The sequence below is a fragment of the Ursus arctos genome, chromosome Y, assembly GCF_023065955.2.
Source record: "Ursus arctos isolate Adak ecotype North America chromosome Y, UrsArc2.0, whole genome shotgun sequence".
Taxonomy (NCBI): Eukaryota; Metazoa; Chordata; class Mammalia; order Carnivora; family Ursidae; genus Ursus; species Ursus arctos.
In genome coordinates, this window is record NC_079874.1 from 7,715,305 (window position 1) to 7,737,111 (window position 21,807).

Here is a 21,807-nt window from a genome sequence, read left to right on the forward strand (position 1 = left end):
ACAAACACCCATCGACTTTTTCTTAGAAGCATACACTGTGGGGTTCCCCCAAACACACACACACACACAGACACACACACACTATCACACTCACAACACAGCACTCTCACTGGGTCTCCAGCAGAGCCATCAACACTTGGAACTGCCCTAACATATTCACAAATGTGGTCCCGACACACACATACAGAAAAAACACACACAAACACCCATCGAATTTTTCTTATAGGCATACAGACTGGTTTCCTGCAAACACACACACAGACACGCACACACACTGTCACACTCACAACACACACTCACACTGGATATCCTGCAAACTCATGAAGACTTGGAACTGCCCTCACACACTCACAAATGTGGATCTGAAACACAATACGCAAGAACACACAAATACACCCATCGACTTTTTCATACAGGCATACACAATGGTTACCCGAAAACACACACACACACACACACACTGTCACACTCGCAACACAGCACTCACACTGGTCCTCGGCAGAGCCATCAACACTTGGAACTGCCCTAACATACTCCCAAACGTTTTCCCGACACACACATACACAAGAAACGCACACAAACACCCATCGACTTTTTCTTACAGGCATACACAACGGTTTCCCTTGAACACACACACACACAGTCACACTTACAACACACCACTCACAATGGGTATCCAGCAGAACCATCAACACTTGGAACTGCCTTAAAATATTGACAAATGTGGTCGCGACACACACATACACATGAAACTCACACAAACATCCATCGACTTATTCTTACAGGCATACACAATGTTTTCCCGCCAACACAAACACACACAGAAACACACACTGCCACACTCACAACACAGCATTCACTCTGGCGCTTGGAACTGCCACAAAATACTCTCATACGTGGTCCCGACACACACATACACAAGAAACACACACAAACACCCATCGACTTTTTCTTAGAAGCATACACTGTGGGGTTCCCCCAAACACACACACACACACAGACACACACACACTGTCACACTCACAACACAGCACTCTCACTGGGTCTCCAGCAGAGCCATCAACACTTGGAACTGCCCTAACATATTCACAAATGTGGTCCCGACACACACATACAGAAGAAACACACACAAACACCCATCGAATTTTTCTTATAGGCATACAGACTGGTTTCCTGCAAACACACACACAGACACGCACACACACTGTCACACTCACAACACACACTCACACTGGATATCCAGCAAACTCATGAACACTTGGAACTGCCCTCACACACTCACAAATGTGGATCTGAAACACAATACGCAAGAACACACAAATACACCCATCGACTTTTTCATACAGGCATACACAATGGTAACCCGAAAACACACACACACACACACACACACTGTCACACTCGCAACACAGCACTCACACTGGGCCTCGGCAGAGCCATCAACACTTGGAACTGCCCTAACATACTCACAAACGTTTTCCTGACACACGCATACACAAGAAACACACACAAACACCCATGGAATTTTTCTTACAGGCGTACACAGGGGGTTCGGAAACACACACAGACACACACACACTATCACACTCACAACACAGCACTCACACTGGGTCTCCAACACAGCCGTCAACACTTGGAACTGCTTTAACATAATCACAAACATGGTCCTGACACACACATATACAAATAACACACACAAACACCCATCGACTTTTTCTTGCAGGCATACACAATGGTTTCCTGCAAACACACACACACACACACACACACACAAAAGGCACACTCACGACAGAGCACTCACATTGGATCTCCAGCAGAGCCATGAACACTTGGAATTACCTTAACATATTCACAAACGTGGTCCCGAAACACACATGCAGAAGAAACACACAAAAACACCCTACGACTTTTTCTTACAGACATACACAATGGTATCCAGCAAAACACACACACACACACAGACACTATCACACGCACAACACAGCACTCACACTGGGTCCCCGGCATAGCCATCAACAGTTGGAACTGCCCTAACATACTCACAAACGTGGTCCCGACACACACATACACAAGAAACACACACAAACTCCCATGGACTTTTACTTACAGTCATGCACAATGGTTTCCGCAAACACACACACACACACACTATCACACTCACAACACAGCATTCACACTGGCACTTGAATCTGCCCTAACATACAAACAAACGTGGTCCCGACACACACATACAGAAGAAACACACACAAACACCCATCAACATTTTGTTACAGGGAGACAGAGTGGGGTTTCCCCAAACACACACACACACACACACACACTGTCACACTAACAGCACAGTACGCACACTGGACCTCGGCAGAGCCATCAACACTTGGAACTGCCCTAACATACTCACAAACGTTTCACCGACACACAAATACACAAGAATCACACACAAACACCCATCGACTTTTTCTTACAGGCATACACAACGGTTTCCCGTGAACACACACACACACAGTCACACTTACAACACAGCACTCACAATGGGTATCCAGCAGAACCATCAACACTTGGAACTGCCTTAAAATATTGACAAATGTGGTCGCGACACACACATACACATGAAACTCACACAAACATCCATCGACTTATTCTTACAGGCATACACAATGTTTTCCCGCCAACACAAACACACACAGAAACACACACTGCCACACTCACAACACAGCATTCACACTGGCACTTGGAACTGCCACAACATACTCACATACGTGGTCTCGACACACACATACACAAGAAACACACACAAACACCCATCGACTTTTTCTTAGAAGCATACACTGTGGGGTTCCCCCAAACACACACACACACACACACACAGACACACACACACTATCACACTCACAACACAGCACTCTCACTGGGTCTCCAGCAGAGCCATCAACACTTGGAACTGCCCTAACATATTCACAAATGTGGTCCCGACACACACATACAGAAAAAACACACACAAACACCCATCGAATTTTTCTTATAGGCATACAGACTGGTTTCCTGCAAACACACACACTGACACGCACACACACTGTCACACTCACAACACACACTCACACTGGATATCCTGCAAACTCATGAAGACTTGGAACTGCCCTCACACACTCACAAATGTGGATCTGAAACACAATACGCAAGAACACACAAATACACCCATTGACTTTTTCATACAGGCATACACAATGGTTACCCGAAAACACACACACACACACACACACTGCCACACTCGCAACACAGCACTCACACTGGTCCTCGGCAGAGCCATCAACACTTGGAACTGCCCTAACATACTCCCAAACGTTTTCCCGACACACACATACACAAGAAACGCACACAAACACCCATCGACTTTTTCTTACAGGCATACACAACGGTTTCCCTTGAACACACACACACACAGTCACACTTACAACACAGCACTCACAATGGGTATCCAGCAGAACCATCAACACTTGGAACTGCCTTAAAATATTGACAAATGTGGTCGCGACACACACATACACATGAAACTCACACACACATCCATCGACTTATTCTTACAGGCATACACAATGTTTTCCCGCCAACACAAACACACACAGAAACACACACTGCCACACTCACAACACAGCATTCACTCTGGCGCTTGGAACTGCCACAAAATACTCTCATACGTGGTCCCGACACACACATACACAAGAAACACACACAAACACCCATCGACTTTTTCTTAGAAGCATACACTGTGGGGTTCCCCCAAACACACACACACACACAGACACACACACACTGTCACACTCACAACACAGCACTCTCACTGGGTCTCCAGCAGAGCCATCAACACTTGGAACTGCCCTAACATATTCACAAATGTGGTCCCGACACACACATACAGAAGAAACACACACAAACACCCATCGAATTTTTCTTATAGGCATACAGACTGGTTTCCTGCAAACACACACACAGACACGCACACACACTGTCACACTCACAACACACACTCACACTGGATATCCAGCAAACTCATGAACACTTGGAACTGCCCTCACACACTCACAAATGTGGATCTGAAACACAATACGCAAGAACACACAAATACACCCATCGACTTTTTCATACAGGCATACACAATGGTAACCCGAAAACACACACACACACACACACACACTGTCACACTCGCAACACAGCACTCACACTGGGCCTCGGCAGAGCCATCAACACTTGGAACTGCCCTAACATACTCACAAACGTTTTCCTGACACACGCATACACAAGAAACACACACAAACACCCATGGAATTTTTCTTACAGGCGTACACAGGGGGTTCGGAAACACACACAGACACACACACACTATCACACTCACAACACAGCACTCACACTGGGTCTCCAACACAGCCGTCAACACTTGGAACTGCTTTAACATAATCACAAACATGGTCCTGACACACACATATACAAATAACACACACAAACACCCATCGACTTTTTCTTGCAGGCATACACAATGGTTTCCTGCAAACACACACACACACACACACACACACAAAAGGCACACTCACGACAGAGCACTCACATTGGATCTCCAGCAGAGCCATGAACACTTGGAATTACCTTAACATATTCACAAACGTGGTCCCGAAACACACATGCAGAAGAAACACACAAAAACACCCTACGACTTTTTCTTACAGACATACACAATGGTATCCAGCAAAACACACACACACACACACAGACACTATCACATGCACAACACAGCACTCACACTGGGTCCCCGGCATAGCCATCAACAGTTGGAACTGCCCTAACATACTCACAAACGTGGTCCCGACACACACATACACAAGAAACACACACAAACTCCCATTGACTTTTACTTACAGTCATGCACAATGGTTTCCGCAAACACACACACACACACACTATCACACTCACAACACAGCATTCACACTGGCACTTGAATCTGCCCTAACATACAAACAAACGTGGTCCCGACACACACATACACAAGAAACACACACAAACACCCATCAACATTTTGTTACAGGCAGACAGAGTGGGGTTTCCCCAAACACACACACACACACACACACACACTGTCACACTAACAGCACAGTACGCACACTGGGCCTCGGCAGAGCCATCAACCCTTGGAACTGCCCTAACATACTCACAAACGTTTCACCGACACACACATACACAAGAATCACACACAAACACCCATCGACTTTTTCTTACAGGCATACACAACGGTTTCCCGTGAACACACACACACACAGTCACACTTACAACACAGCACTCACAATGGGTATCCAGCAGAACCATCAACACTTGGAACTGCCTTAAAATATTGACAAATGTGGTCGCGACACACACATACACATGAAACTCACACACACATCCATCGACTTATTCTTACAGGCATACACAATGTTTTCCCGCCAACACAAACACACACAGAAACACACACTGCCACACTCACAACACAGCATTCACACTGGCACTTGGAACTGCCACAACATACTCACATACGTGGTCTCGACACACACATACACAAGAAACACACACAAACACCCATCGACTTTTTCTTAGAAGCATACACTGTGGGGTTCCCCCAAACACACACACACACACAGACACACACACACTATCACACTCACAACACAGCACTCTCACTGGGTCTCCAGCAGAGCCATCAACACTTGGAACTGCCCTAACATATTCACAAATGTGGTCCCGACACACACATACAGAAAAAACACACACAAACACCCATCGAATTTTTCTTATAGGCATACAGACTGGTTTCCTGCAAACACACACACAGACACGCACACACACTGTCACACTCACAACACACACTCACACTGGATATCCTGCAAACTCATGAAGACTTGGAACTGCCCTCACACACTCACAAATGTGGATCTGAAACACAATACGCAAGAACACACAAATACACCCATCGACTTTTTCATACAGGCATACACAATGGTTACCCGAAAACACACACACACACACACACACACACACTGTCACACTCGCAACACAGCACTCACACTGGTCCTCGGCAGAGCCATCAACACTTGGAACTGCCCTAACATACTCCCAAACGTTTTCCCGACACACACATACACAAGAAACGCACACAAACACCCATCGACTTTTTCTTACAGGCATACACAACGGTTTCCCTTGAACACACACACACACAGTCACACTTACAACACACCACTCACAATGGGTATCCAGCAGAACCATCAACACTTGGAACTGCCTTAAAATATTGACAAATGTGGTCGCGACACACACATACACATGAAACTCACACAAACATCCATCGACTTATTCTTACAGGCATACACAATGTTTTCCCGCCAACACAAACACACACAGAAACACACACTGCCACACTCACAACACAGCATTCACTCTGGCGCTTGGAACTGCCACAAAATACTCTCATACGTGGTCCCGACACACACATACACAAGAAACACACACAAACACCCATCGACTTTTTCTTAGAAGCATACACTGTGGGGTTCCCCCAAACACACACACACACACAGACACACACACACTGTCACACTCACAACACAGCACTCTCACTGGGTCTCCAGCAGAGCCATCAACACTTGGAACTGCCCTAACATATTCACAAATGTGGTCCCGACACACACATACAGAAGAAACACACACAAACACCCATCGAATTTTTCTTATAGGCATACAGACTGGTTTCCTGCAAACACACACACAGACACGCACACACACTGTCACACTCACAACACACACTCACACTGGATATCCAGCAAACTCATGAACACTTGGAACTGCCCTCACACACTCACAAATGTGGATCTGAAACACAATACGCAAGAACACACAAATACACCCATCGACTTTTTCATACAGGCATACACAATGGTAACCCGAAAACACACACACACACACACACACACACTGTCACACTCGCAACACAGCACTCACACTGGGCCTCGGCAGAGCCATCAACACTTGGAACTGCCCTAACATACTCACAAACGTTTTCCTGACACACGCATACACAAGAAACACACACAAACACCCATGGAATTTTTCTTACAGGCGTACACAGGGGGTTCGGAAACACACACAGACACACACACACTATCACACTCACAACACAGCACTCACACTGGGTCTCCAACACAGCCGTCAACACTTGGAACTGCTTTAACATAATCACAAACATGGTCCTGACACACACATATACAAATAACACACACAAACACCCATCGACTTTTTCTTGCAGGCATACACAATGGTTTCCTGCAAACACACACACACACACACACACACAAAAGGCACACTCACGACAGAGCACTCACATTGGATCTCCAGCAGAGCCATGAACACTTGGAATTACCTTAACATATTCACAAACGTGGTCCCGAAACACACATGCAGAAGAAACACACAAAAACACCCTACGACTTTTTCTTACAGACATACACAATGGTATCCAGCAAAACACACACACACACACACAGACACTATCACACGCACAACACAGCACTCACACTGGGTCCCCGGCATAGCCATCAACAGTTGGAACTGCCCTAACATACTCACAAACGTGGTCCCGACACACACATACACAAGAAACACACACAAACTCCCATTGACTTTTACTTACAGTCATGCACAATGGTTTCCGCAAACACACACACACACACTATCACACTCACAACACAGCATTCACACTGGCACTTGAATCTGCCCTAACATACAAACAAACGTGGTCCCGACACACACATACAGAAGAAACACACACAAACACCCATCAACATTTTGTTACAGGGAGACAGAGTGGGGTTTCCCCAAACACACACACACACACACACACACACACACACACACACTGTCACACTAACAGCACAGTACGCACACTGGACCTCGGCAGAGCCATCAACACTTGGAACTGCCCTAACATACTCACAAACGTTTCACCGACACACACATACACAAGAATCACGCACAAACACCCATCGACTTTTTCTTACAGGCATACACAACGGTTTCCCGTGAACACACACACACACAGTCACACTTACAACACAGCACTCACAATGGGTATCCAGCAGAACCATCAACACTTGGAACTGCCTTAAAATATTGACAAATGTGGTCGCGACACACACATACACATGAAACTCACACAAACATCCATCGACTTATTCTTACAGGCATACACAATGTTTTCCCGCCAAAACAAACACACACAGAAACACACACTGCCACACTCACAACACAGCATTCACACTGGCACTTGGAACTGCCACAACATACTCACATACGTGGTCCCGACACACACATACACAAGAAACACACACAAACACCCATCGACTTTTTCTTAGAAGCATACACTGTGGGGTTCCCCCAAACACACACACACACACAGACACACACACACTATCACACTCACAACACAGCACTCTCCCTGGGTCTCCAGCAGAGCCATCAACACTTGGAACTGCCCTAACATATTCACAAATGTGGTCCCGACACACACATACAGAAGAAACACACACAAACACCCATCGAATTTTTCTTATAGGCATACAGACTGGTTTCCTGCAAACACACACACAGACACGCACACACACTGTCACACTCACAACACACACTCACACTGGATATCCAGCAAACTCATGAACACTTGGAACTGCCCTCACAACTCACAAATGTGGATCTGAAACACAATACGCAAGAACACACAAATACACCCATCCACTTTTTCATACAGGCATACACAATGGTTACCGGAAAACACACACACACACACTGTCACAGTCGCAACACAGCACTCACACTGGGCCTCGGCAGAGCCATCAACACTTGGAACTGCCCTAACATACTCACAAACGTTTTCCCGACACACACATACACAAGAAACACACACAAACACCCATTGAGTTTTTCTTACAGGCGTACACAGGGGGTTCTGAAACACACACAGACACACACACACTATCACACTCAGAGCACAGCACTCACACTGGGTCTCCAACACAGCCGTCAACACTTGGAACTGCTTTAACATAATCACAAACATGGTCCTGACACACACATATACAAATAACACACACAAACACCCATCGACTTTTTCTTGCAGGCATACACAATGGTTTCCTGCAAACACACACACACACACACACACAAAAGGCACACTCACGACAGAGCACTCACATTGGATCTCCAGCAGAGCCATCAACACTTGGAATTACCTTAACATATTCACAAACGTGGTCCCGAAACACACATGCAGAAGAAACACACAAAAACACCCTACGACTTTTTCTTACAGACATACACAATGGTATCCAGCAAAACACACACACACACACACAGACACTATCACACGCACAACACAGCACTCACACTGGGTCCCCGGCATAGCCATCAACAGTTGGAACTGCCCTAACATACTCACAAACGTGGTCCCGACACACACATACACAAGAAACACACACAAACTCCCATTGACTTTTACTTACAGTCATGCACAATGGTTTCCGCAAACACACACACACACACACTATCACACTCACAACACAGCATTCACACTGGCACTTGAATCTGCCCTAAAATACTATCAAACGTGGTCCCGACACACACATACACAAGAAACACACACAAACACCCATGAACATTTTGTTACAGGCAGACAGAGTGGGGTTTCCCCAAACACACACACACACACACACACACACACACTGTCACACTAACAGCACAGTACGCACACTGGGCCTCGGCAGAGCCATGAACACTTGGAACTGCCCTAACATACTCAGAAACGTTTTACCGACACACACATACACAAGAAACACACACAAACACCCATCGACTTTTTCTTACAGGCATACACAACGGTTTCCCGTGAACACACACACACACAGTCACACTTACAACACAGCACTCACAATGGGTATCCAGCAGAACCATCAACACTTGGAACTGCCTTAAAATATTGACAAATGTGGTCGCGACACACACATACACATGAAACTCACACAAACATCCATCGACTTATTCTTACAGGCATACACAATGTTTTCCCGCCAACACAAACACACACAGAAACACACACTGCCACACTCACAACACAGCATTCACACTGGCACTTGGAACTGCCACAACATACTCACATACGTGGTCCCGACACACACATACACAAGAAACACACACAAACACCCATCGACTTTTTCTTAGAAGCATACACTGTGGGGTTCCCCCAAACACACACACACACAGAGACACACACACACTGTCACACTCACAACACAGCACTCTCACTGGGTCTCCAGCAGAGCCATCAACACTTGGAACTGCCCTAACATATTCACAAATGTGGTCCCGACACACACATACAGAAGAAACACACACAAACACCCATCGAATTTTTCTTATAGGCATACAGACTGGTTTCCTGCAAACACACACACAGACACGCACACACACTGTCACACTCACAACACACACTCACACTGGATATCCAGCAAACTCATGAACACTTGGAACTGCCCTCACACACTCACAAATGTGGATCTGAAACACAATACGCAAGAACACACAAATACACCCATCGACTTTTTCATACAGGCATACACAATGGTAACCCGAAAACACACACACACACACACACACTGTCACACTCGCAACACAGCACTCACACTGGGCCTCGGCAGAGCCATCAACACTTGGAACTGCCCTAACATACTCACAAACGTTTTCCCGACACACACATACACAAGAAACACACACAAACACCCATTGAATTTTTCTTACAGGCGTACACAGGGGGTTCTGAAACACACAGAGACACACACACACTATCACACTCACAACACAGCACTCACACTGGGTCTCCAACACAGCCGTCAACACTTGGAACTGCTTTAACATAATCACAAACATGGTCCTGACACACACATATACAAATAACACACACAAACACCCATCGACTTTTTCTTGCAGGCATACACAATGGTTTCCTGAAAACACACACACACACACACACAAAAGGCACACTCACGACAGAGCACTCACATTGGATCTCCAGCAGAGCCATCAACACTTGGAATTACCTTAACATATTCACAAACGTGGTCCCGAAACACACATGCAGAAGAAACACACAAAAACACCCTACGACTTTTTCTTACAGACATACACAATGGTATCCAGCAAAACACACACACACACACACACACACACACTATCACACGCACAACACAGCACTCACACTGGGTCCCCGGCATAGCCATCAACAGTTGGAACTGCCCTAACATACTCACAAACGTGGTCCCGACACACACATACACAAGAAACACACACAAACTCCCATTGACTTTTACTTACAGTCATGCACAATGGTTTCCGCAAACACACACACACACACTATCACACTCACAACACAGCATTCACACTGGCACTTGAATCTGCCCTAACATACAAACAAACGTGGTCCTGACACACACTTACGAAAGAAACACACATAAACACCCATCAACATTTTGTTATAGGGAGACAGAGTGGGGTTTCCCCAAACACACACACACACACACACACACTGTCACACTAACAGCACAGTACGCACACTGTGCCTCGGCAGAGCCATCAACACTTGGAACTGCCCTAACATACTCACAAACGTTTTCCCGACACACACATACACAAGAAACACACACAAACACCCATCGACTTTTTCTTACAGGCATACACAACGGTTTCCCGCGAACACACACACACACAGTCACACTTACAACACAGCACTCACAATGGGTATCCAGCAGAACCATCAACACTTGGAACTGCCCTAAAATATTGACAAATGTGGTCGCGACACACACATACACATGAAACTCACACACACATCCATCGACTTATTCTTACAGGCATACACAATGTTTCCCGCCAACACAAACACACACAGAAACACACACTGCCACACTCACAACACAGCATTCACACTGGCACTTGGAACTGCCACAACATACTCACATACGTGGTCCCGACACACACATACACAAGAAACACACACAAACACCCATCGACTTTTTCTTAGAAGCATACACTGTGGGGTTCCCCCAAACACACACACACACAGAGACACACACACACTGTCACACTCACAACACAGCACTCTCACTGGGTCTCCAGCAGAGCCATCAACACTTGGAACTGCCCTAACATATTCACAAATGTGGTCCCGACACACACATACAGAAGAAACACACACAAACACCCATCGAATTTTTCTTATAGGCATACAGACTGGTTTCCTGCAAACACACACACAGACACGCACACACACTGTCACACTCACAACACACACTCACACTGGATATCCAGCAAACTCATGAACACTTGGAACTGCCCTCACACACTCACAAATGTGGATCTGAAACACAATACGCAAGAACACACAAATACACCCATCGACTTTTTCATACAGGCATACACAATGGTTACCTGAAAACACACACACACACACACACACACTCTCACACTCACAACACAGCACTCACTCTGTACCTTGGCAGAGCCATCAACACTTGGAACTGCCCTAAGTATTCACAAAGGTGGTCCCGACACATATATACAAGACACACACACAAACTCCCATCGACCTTTTCTTACAGGCATGCACGGTGGGATGACCAAACACACACATACACACACACCACACTATCACACCACAACACTGCACTCACACTGGGTCTCCAGCAGAGCCATCACACTTGGAACTGCCCTAACATACCCACAAACGTGAACCCGACACACACATACCTAAGAAACACACAAAAACACCCATCGACTTTTTTACAGGCATATACAATGGTTTCCCTCAAAACACACACACACACACTACAACACTATCACAGTCAAACACATCACACACTGGGTCCCCGGTAGAGCCATCAACACTTGGAACTGCCCTAACAGAGTCACAAACGTTGTCCAGACACACAAACAAGAAACACACACAAACACCCATCGACTTTTTCTTACAGGCATACAATGGTTTCCCGCAAACACACACAGCACACACACACACACTATCACCCTCACAACAGTGTACTCACAGTGGCACTTGGAATGGCCTATATACACACAAACGTGGTCCCGACACACACATACACAAGAAACACACACAAACACACATCGACTTTTTCTTACAGGCATACAATGGTTTCCCAGAAACACACACACACACACACACTACCACACTCAAACACAGCACTCACACTGGGTCTCAGGCAGTGCCATCGGCACTTGGAACTGCCCTAACTAACTCACAGACGTGGTCCCGACACACACATACACAAGTAACACACACAAACACCCATCCCATTTTTCTTAAGCATACACACTGGGGTTCCCCAACACAAACACACACACAGACACTAACACAGAGTCACACTCACAACACAGCACTCACACTGGGTCCCCAGCAGAGTCATCAACACTTGGAACTGCCCTAACATACTCACAAACGTGGTCCCGACACATACACACACAAGAAACACACACAAACACCCATCGAATTTTTCTTACAGGCATATACAATGGTTTCCCATGTCACACACACACACACACTGTCACACTCACAACACAGCACTCACACTGCGTCTCCAGCAGAGCCATCAACACTTGGAACTGCCCTAAGTACTCACAAACGTGGTCCCGACACACACATATACAAGACACACACACAAACTCCCATCAACCTTTTCTTACAGGCATACGCATTGGGGTTCCCAAACACACAGACACACACACACACACACCACACTATCACACTCACAACACTGCACTCACACTGGGTCTCCAGCACAGCCATCACACTTCGAACTGCCCTAACATACCCACAAACGTGGACCCGACACACACATACACAAGAAACACACACAAACACCCATCGACTTTTTGTTAAGGCATACACAATGGTTTCCAACAAAGACACACACACACACACGCTATCACGCTCACAACACAGCACTTACACTGGCACTTTGAACTGCCCTAACATACTCACAAACGTGGACTTGACACACACATACACAAGAAAAATACACAAACACCCATCGGCTTTTTCTTACAGGCATACACAGGGGGTTCCCAAACACACACACACACACACGCACACACACACACACACTATCACATTCACAACACAGCACTCACACTGGGTCTCCGGCAGAGCCATCAACACTTGGACTACCATAACATACTCACAATCGTGGTCCCGATACACACATACACAAGAAACACACACAAACACCGATCGACTTTTTATTACAGGCATAAACAGTGGGTTCTGAAACACACACACACACACACACAATCACACCCATAGCAGAGCACTCACACTGGGTCTCCAGCAGAGCCATCAACACTTGGAACCGCCCTAACATACTCACAATCATGGTCCCGACACACACATACACAAGAAATACACACAAACACCCATCGCCTTTTTGATACAGGCATACACAATGGTTTCCCGTAAACAACACACACACACTATCACACTCACAACACAGCACTTACACTGGCACTTGCAACTGCCCTAACATACTCACAAACGTGGTCTCGACACACACATACACAAGAAAAACTCACAAACACCCATAGACTTTTTCTTACCGGCACACACAGTGGGGTTCCCAAACACACACACGCACATACACACACACACTATCACATTCACAACACAGCACTCACACTGGGTCCCCAACAAAGCCATCATCACAGAACTGCCCTAACATACTCAAAAACGTGGTCCTGACACACACATACACAAGAAACTCACACAAACACCCATCGACTTATTCTTACACGCATACACAATGGTGACCCGGAGAAACACACACACACCCACTTGCAGACTCACAACACAGCACTCACCCTGGCACTTGGAACTGGCCTAACATACTCAGAAACGTGGTCCTGACACACACATACACAAGAAACACACACAAACACCCATCGCATTTTTCTTAGAAGCATACACACTGGGGTTCCCCAAACACACACACACACACACACAGACACGAACACACTGTCACACTGACAACACAGCACTCACAGTGGGTCTCCAGCAGAGCCATCAAAACTTGGAACTCCCATAAGTAGTCACAAACGTGGTCCCGAAACACACATAAACAAGAAACACACACAAACTCCCATCAACATTTTCTTACAGGCATACACAATGGTTTCCCGCAAACACACACACCACACACACACACACTATCACACTGACAACACAGCACTCACACTGACAATTGGAACTGCCCTTATATACACACAAACGTGGTCCCGACACACACATACTTGAGAAACACACACAAACACACATCCACTTTTTCTTACAGGCGTACAGAGTGGGGTTCCCCCAAACACACACACACACAATCACACACTATCACACTCACAACACAGCAATCACACTGAGTCTCCAGCACAGCCATCCACACTTGGAACTGCCCTAACATCCTCAAAAACGTGGTTCCGACACACACATATACAATAAAAACGCGCAAACACCCATCGACTTTTTCTTACAGTCATACACAATGGTTTCCCAAAACACACACACACACACACACACACACACTATATCACTATCACAGTCAAACACAGTACTCACACTGGGTCTCTGGCAGAGCCATCAACCCTTGGAACTGCCCTAACATAGTCACAAACGTTGTCCCGACACACACACAAGAGACACACACAAACACCCATCGACTTTTTGTTACAGGCATACACAATGGTTTCCCACAAACACACAAACCACACAAACGCACACTATCACCCTCATAACACAGTACTCACACTGGCAATTGGAATGGCCCTTATATACACACAAACGTGGTCCAAAAACACACATAAAAAGGAAACACACACAAACACACATCGACTTTTTCTAACAGGCACACAGTGGGGTTCCCCCAAACACTCACAGACACCCACAAACACACACTATCACACTCAAACACAGCACTCACGCTGGGTCTCAGGCAGAGCCTTCAACACTTGGAACCGCCCTAACATACTCACAAACGTGGTCCCGACACACACATACACAAGAAACACACACAAACACGCATCGACTTTTTGGTACAGGCATACACAATGGTTTCCCGCAAACACACACACACACACACACACACACACACACACTATCACACTCAAACACAGCACTTACACTGGCACTTGGAACTGCCCTAACATACTCACAAATGTGATCTCGACACACACATACACAAGAAAAACACACAAACACCCATAGACTTTTTCTTACAGGCACACAGTGGGGTTCTCAAACACATACACACACACACACACACAGTATCAAATTCACAACACAGCACTCACACTTGGTCCCCGGCATAGCCATCAACACTTGAAATTGCCCTAACATACTCAAAAAAGAGGTCCCGACACACACATACAGAGGAAACACTGGCAGACACCCATCGATTTTTTCTTACAGGCGCATACAGTGGTTTTCCGCAAACATACACACACACACAGTATCACACTATCACAGTCAAACACAGGACTCTCACTGGGTCTCCGGCAGACCATCAACACTTGGAACTGCCCTAACATAGTCACAAACGTTGTCCTGACACACACACAAGAAACATACAAAAACACCCTTCGACTTTTTGTTACAGGCATACACAATGGTTTCCTGCAAACACACACACCACACTCACAAACACACTATCACACTCACAACACAGTACTCACACTTGCACTTGGAATTTGCCTTATATATACACAAACGTGGTCCCGACACACACATACACAAGAAACACACACAAACACCCATCGACTTTTTGGTACAGGCATACACAATGGTTTCCCGCAAACACACACACACACACACACACACTATCACACTCAAAACACAGCACTTACACTGGCACTTGGAACTGCCCTAACAGACTCACAAACATGATCTCGACACACACACAGAGAAAAACACACAAACACCCATCAGCCTTTTTTACAGGCACACACGGTGGGGTTCCAAACACACACACACACACACACACACTATCACATTCACAACACGGCACTCACACTGGGTCCCCGGCATAGCCATCAACACTTGAAATTGCCCTAACATACTCATTCAAAAACGAGGTCCCGACCACACATACAAAGGAAACACTCGCAGCCACCCATCGATTTTTTCTTACAGGCGCACACAGTGTTTTTCCGCAAACACACACACACACAGTATCACACTCACAACACAGCATTCACCCTGGCACTTGGAACTGCCACAACATACTCAGAAACGTGGTCCTGACACACACATACAAAAGAAACAAACACAAACACCCATCGCATTTTTCGTAGAAGCATACACACTGGGGTTCCCCAAACACACACACACACACAGACACTAACACACTGTCACAGAAACAACACAGCACTCACACTGAGTCTCCAGCAGAGCCATCAACACTTGGAACTGCCCTAAGTAGTCACAAACGTGGTCCCGAAACACACATATAAAAGACACACACACAAACTCCCATCGACTTTTTCTTACAGGCATACACAATGGTTTCCTGCAAACACACACACACACACACACACACACAACTGTCACATTCATGACAGAACACTCACATTGAGTCTCCAGCAGAGCCATCAACACTTGGAACTGCCCTAACATATTCACAAATGTGGTCCCAACACACACACACACAAGAAACACACACAAACACCCATCGACTTATTCTTACAGGCATATACAATGGTTTCCCGAAAACACACACACACACACTGACACACTCACAACACAGCACTCACACTGCGTCTCCAGCAGAGCCATCAACACTTGGAACTGCCCTAAGTACTCACAAACGTGGTCCCGACACACACATATATAAGACACACACACAAACTCCCATCGACCTTTCCTTACAGGCATGCACAGTGGGGTTCCCGAACACACACATACACACACACCACACTATCACACTCACAACACTGCATTCACACTGGGTCTCCAGCAGAGCCATCACACTTGGAACTGCCCTAACATACTCACAATCGTGGACCCGACACACACATACACAAGAAACACACAAAAACACCCATCGACTTTTTCTTACAGGCATATAAAATGGTTTCCCACAAAACACACACACACACACATGTATATCACTATCACAGTCAAACACATCACTCACACTGGGTCTCCGGTAGAGCCATCAACACCTGAAATTGCCCTAACATACTAAAAACGAGGTCCCGACACACACATACAGAGGAAACATTCGCAGACACCCATCGATTTTTTCTTACAGGCATACACAGTGGTTTTCCGCAAACACACACACACACACAGTATCAAACTCACAACACAGCACTCACACTGGGTCCCCGGCATAGCCATCATCACGTGAAACTGCCCTAACACACTCAAAAACGTGGTCCTGACACACACATACACAAGAAACTCACACAAACACCCATCAACTTATTCTTACAGGCATACACAATGGTGACCCGTAAAAACACACACACACACACTTGCACACTCACAACACAGCACTCACACTGGCACTTGGAACTGGCCTAACATACTCAGAAACGTGGTCCTGACACACACATACACAAGAAACACACACAAACACCCATGGCATTTTTCTTAGAAGCATACACACTAGGGTTCCCCAAACACACACACACACACGAACACACTGTCACACTCACAAGACAGCACTAACACTGGGTCTCCAGCAGAGCCATCAACACTTGGAACTGCCCTAAGTAGTCACAAACGTGGTCCCGAAACACACATATACAAGACACACTCACAAACTCCCATCGACTTTTTCTTACAGGCATACACAATGGTTTCCCACAAACACACACACACACACAACTGTCACACTCATGACAGAGCACTCACATTGAGTCTCCAGCAGAGCCATCAACACTTGGAACTGCTCTAACATATTCACAAACGTGGTCCCAACACACACACAGAAGAAACAGACAAAAACACCCAACGAATTTTTCTTACAGGCACACAATGGTTTCCCGCAAACACACACACACACACACACACACACATCCTGTCACACTCACAACACAGCACTCACACTGCGTCTCCAGCAGAGACATCAACACTTGGAACTGCCCTAAATACTCACAGACAAGGTCCCGACACACACATATACAAGACACACACACAAACACCCATCGACCTTTTCTTACAGTCATACACAGTGGGGTTCCCAAACACACACATACACACACACACCACACTATCACACTCACAACACTGCACTCACACTGGGTCTCAGCAGAGCCATCACACTTGGACTGCCCTAACATACTCACAAACGTGGACCCAACACACACATACACAAGAAACACACAAAACACCCATCGACTTTTTCTTACAGGCATATACAATGGTTTCCCACAAAACACACACACACACACTATCACACTATCACAGTCAAACACAGCACTCACACTGGGTCTCCGGCAGAGCCATCAACCCTTGGAACTGCCCTAACATAGTCACAAACGTTGTCCAGACACACACACAAGAAACACACACAAACACCCATCGACTTTTTGTTACACGCATACACAATGGTTTCCCGCAAACACACACACCACACACACACACACTATCACCCTCACAACACAGGACTCACACTGGCACTTGGATTGGTCCTTATATACACACAAACGTGGTCCCGACACACACATACACAAGAAACACACAAAAACACACATCGACTTTTTCTTACAGGCATACACACTGGGGTTCCCCCAAACACACACACACACACACAAACACACACTATCACACTCAAACAAAGCACTCACACTGGGTCTCAGGCAGAGCCTTCAACACATGGAACCGCCCTAACATACTCACAATTGTGGTCCCGACACACACGTACACAAGAAACACACACAAACACCCATCGACTTTTTGGTACAGGCATACACAACGGTTTCCCGCAAACACACACACACACACACACTATCACACTCAAAACACAGCACTTACGCTGGCAACTTGGAACTGCCCTATCATATTCACAAATGAGGTCTCAACACACACATATACAAGAAAAATACACAAACACCCATCGGCTTTTTCTTACAGGCATACACAGGGGGTTCCCAAACACACACACACACACACACACACACACACACACACTATCACATTCACAACATAGCACTCACACTGGGTCTCCGGCAGAGCCATCAACAGTTTGACTACCCTAACATACTCACAAATGTGGTCCTGACACACACATACACAAGAAAGACACACAAACACCGATAGACTTTTTATTACAGGCATAAGAGTGGGTTCAGAAACACACACACACATACAATCACACTCATAGCACACACTCACACTGGGTCTCCAGCAGAGCCATCAACACTTGGAACCGCCCTAACATACTCACAATTGTGGTCCCGACACGCACATACACCAGAAACACACACAAACACCCATCGCCTTTTTGGTACAGGCATACACAATGGTTTCCCGCAAACACACACACACACACACACACACTATCACACTCACAACACAGCACTTACACTGGCACTTGGAACTGCCCTAACAGACTCACAAGCGTGGTCTCGACACACACATACACAAGAAAAACACACAAACACACATAGACTTTTTCTTACAGGCACACACAGTGGGGTTCCCAAACACACACACACAGACACTCACACACTATCACATTCACAACACAGCACTCACACTGCGTCCATGGCATAGCCATCAACACTTGAAATTGCCCTAACATACTCCAAAACGAGGTCCCGACACACACATACAGAGGAAACACTCGCAGACACCCATCGATTTTTTCTTACAGGCGCACACTGTGGTTTTCCGCAAACACACACACACACACACACACACACAGTATCAAACTCACAACACAGAACTCACACTAGGTCCTCGGCAAAGCCATCATCACTTGGAACTGCCCTAACATACTCAAAAACGTGGTCCTGACACACACATACACAAGAAACACACACAAACACCCATCGACTTTTTCTTAGAAGCATACACTGTGGGGTTCCCCCAAACACACACACACACACAGACACACACACTGTCACACTCACAACACAGCACTCTCACTGGGTCTCCAGCAGAGCCATCAACACTTGGAACTGCCCTAACATATTCCCAAACGTGGTCCCAACACACACACACACACACAAGAAACACACACAAACACGAATCGGCTTATTCTTACAGGCATATACAATGGTTTTCCGCAAACACACACACACACACACACACACTGTCACACTCACAACACAGCACTCACACTGGGTCTCCAGCACAGCCATCACACTTGGAACTGCCCTAACATACTCACAAACGTAGACCTGACACACACATACACAAGAAACACACAAAAACACCCATTGACTTTTTCTTACAGGCATATACAATGGTTTCCCACAAAACAGACACACACACACACACACACTATCACAGTCAAACACAGCACTCACACTGGGTCTCCGGCAGAGCCATCAACCCTTGGAACTGCCCTAACATAGTCACAAACGTTGTCCATACACACACACAAGAAACACACACAAACACCCATCGACTTTTTCTTACAGGCATACACAATGGTTTCCCGCAAACACACACACCACAAACACACACAC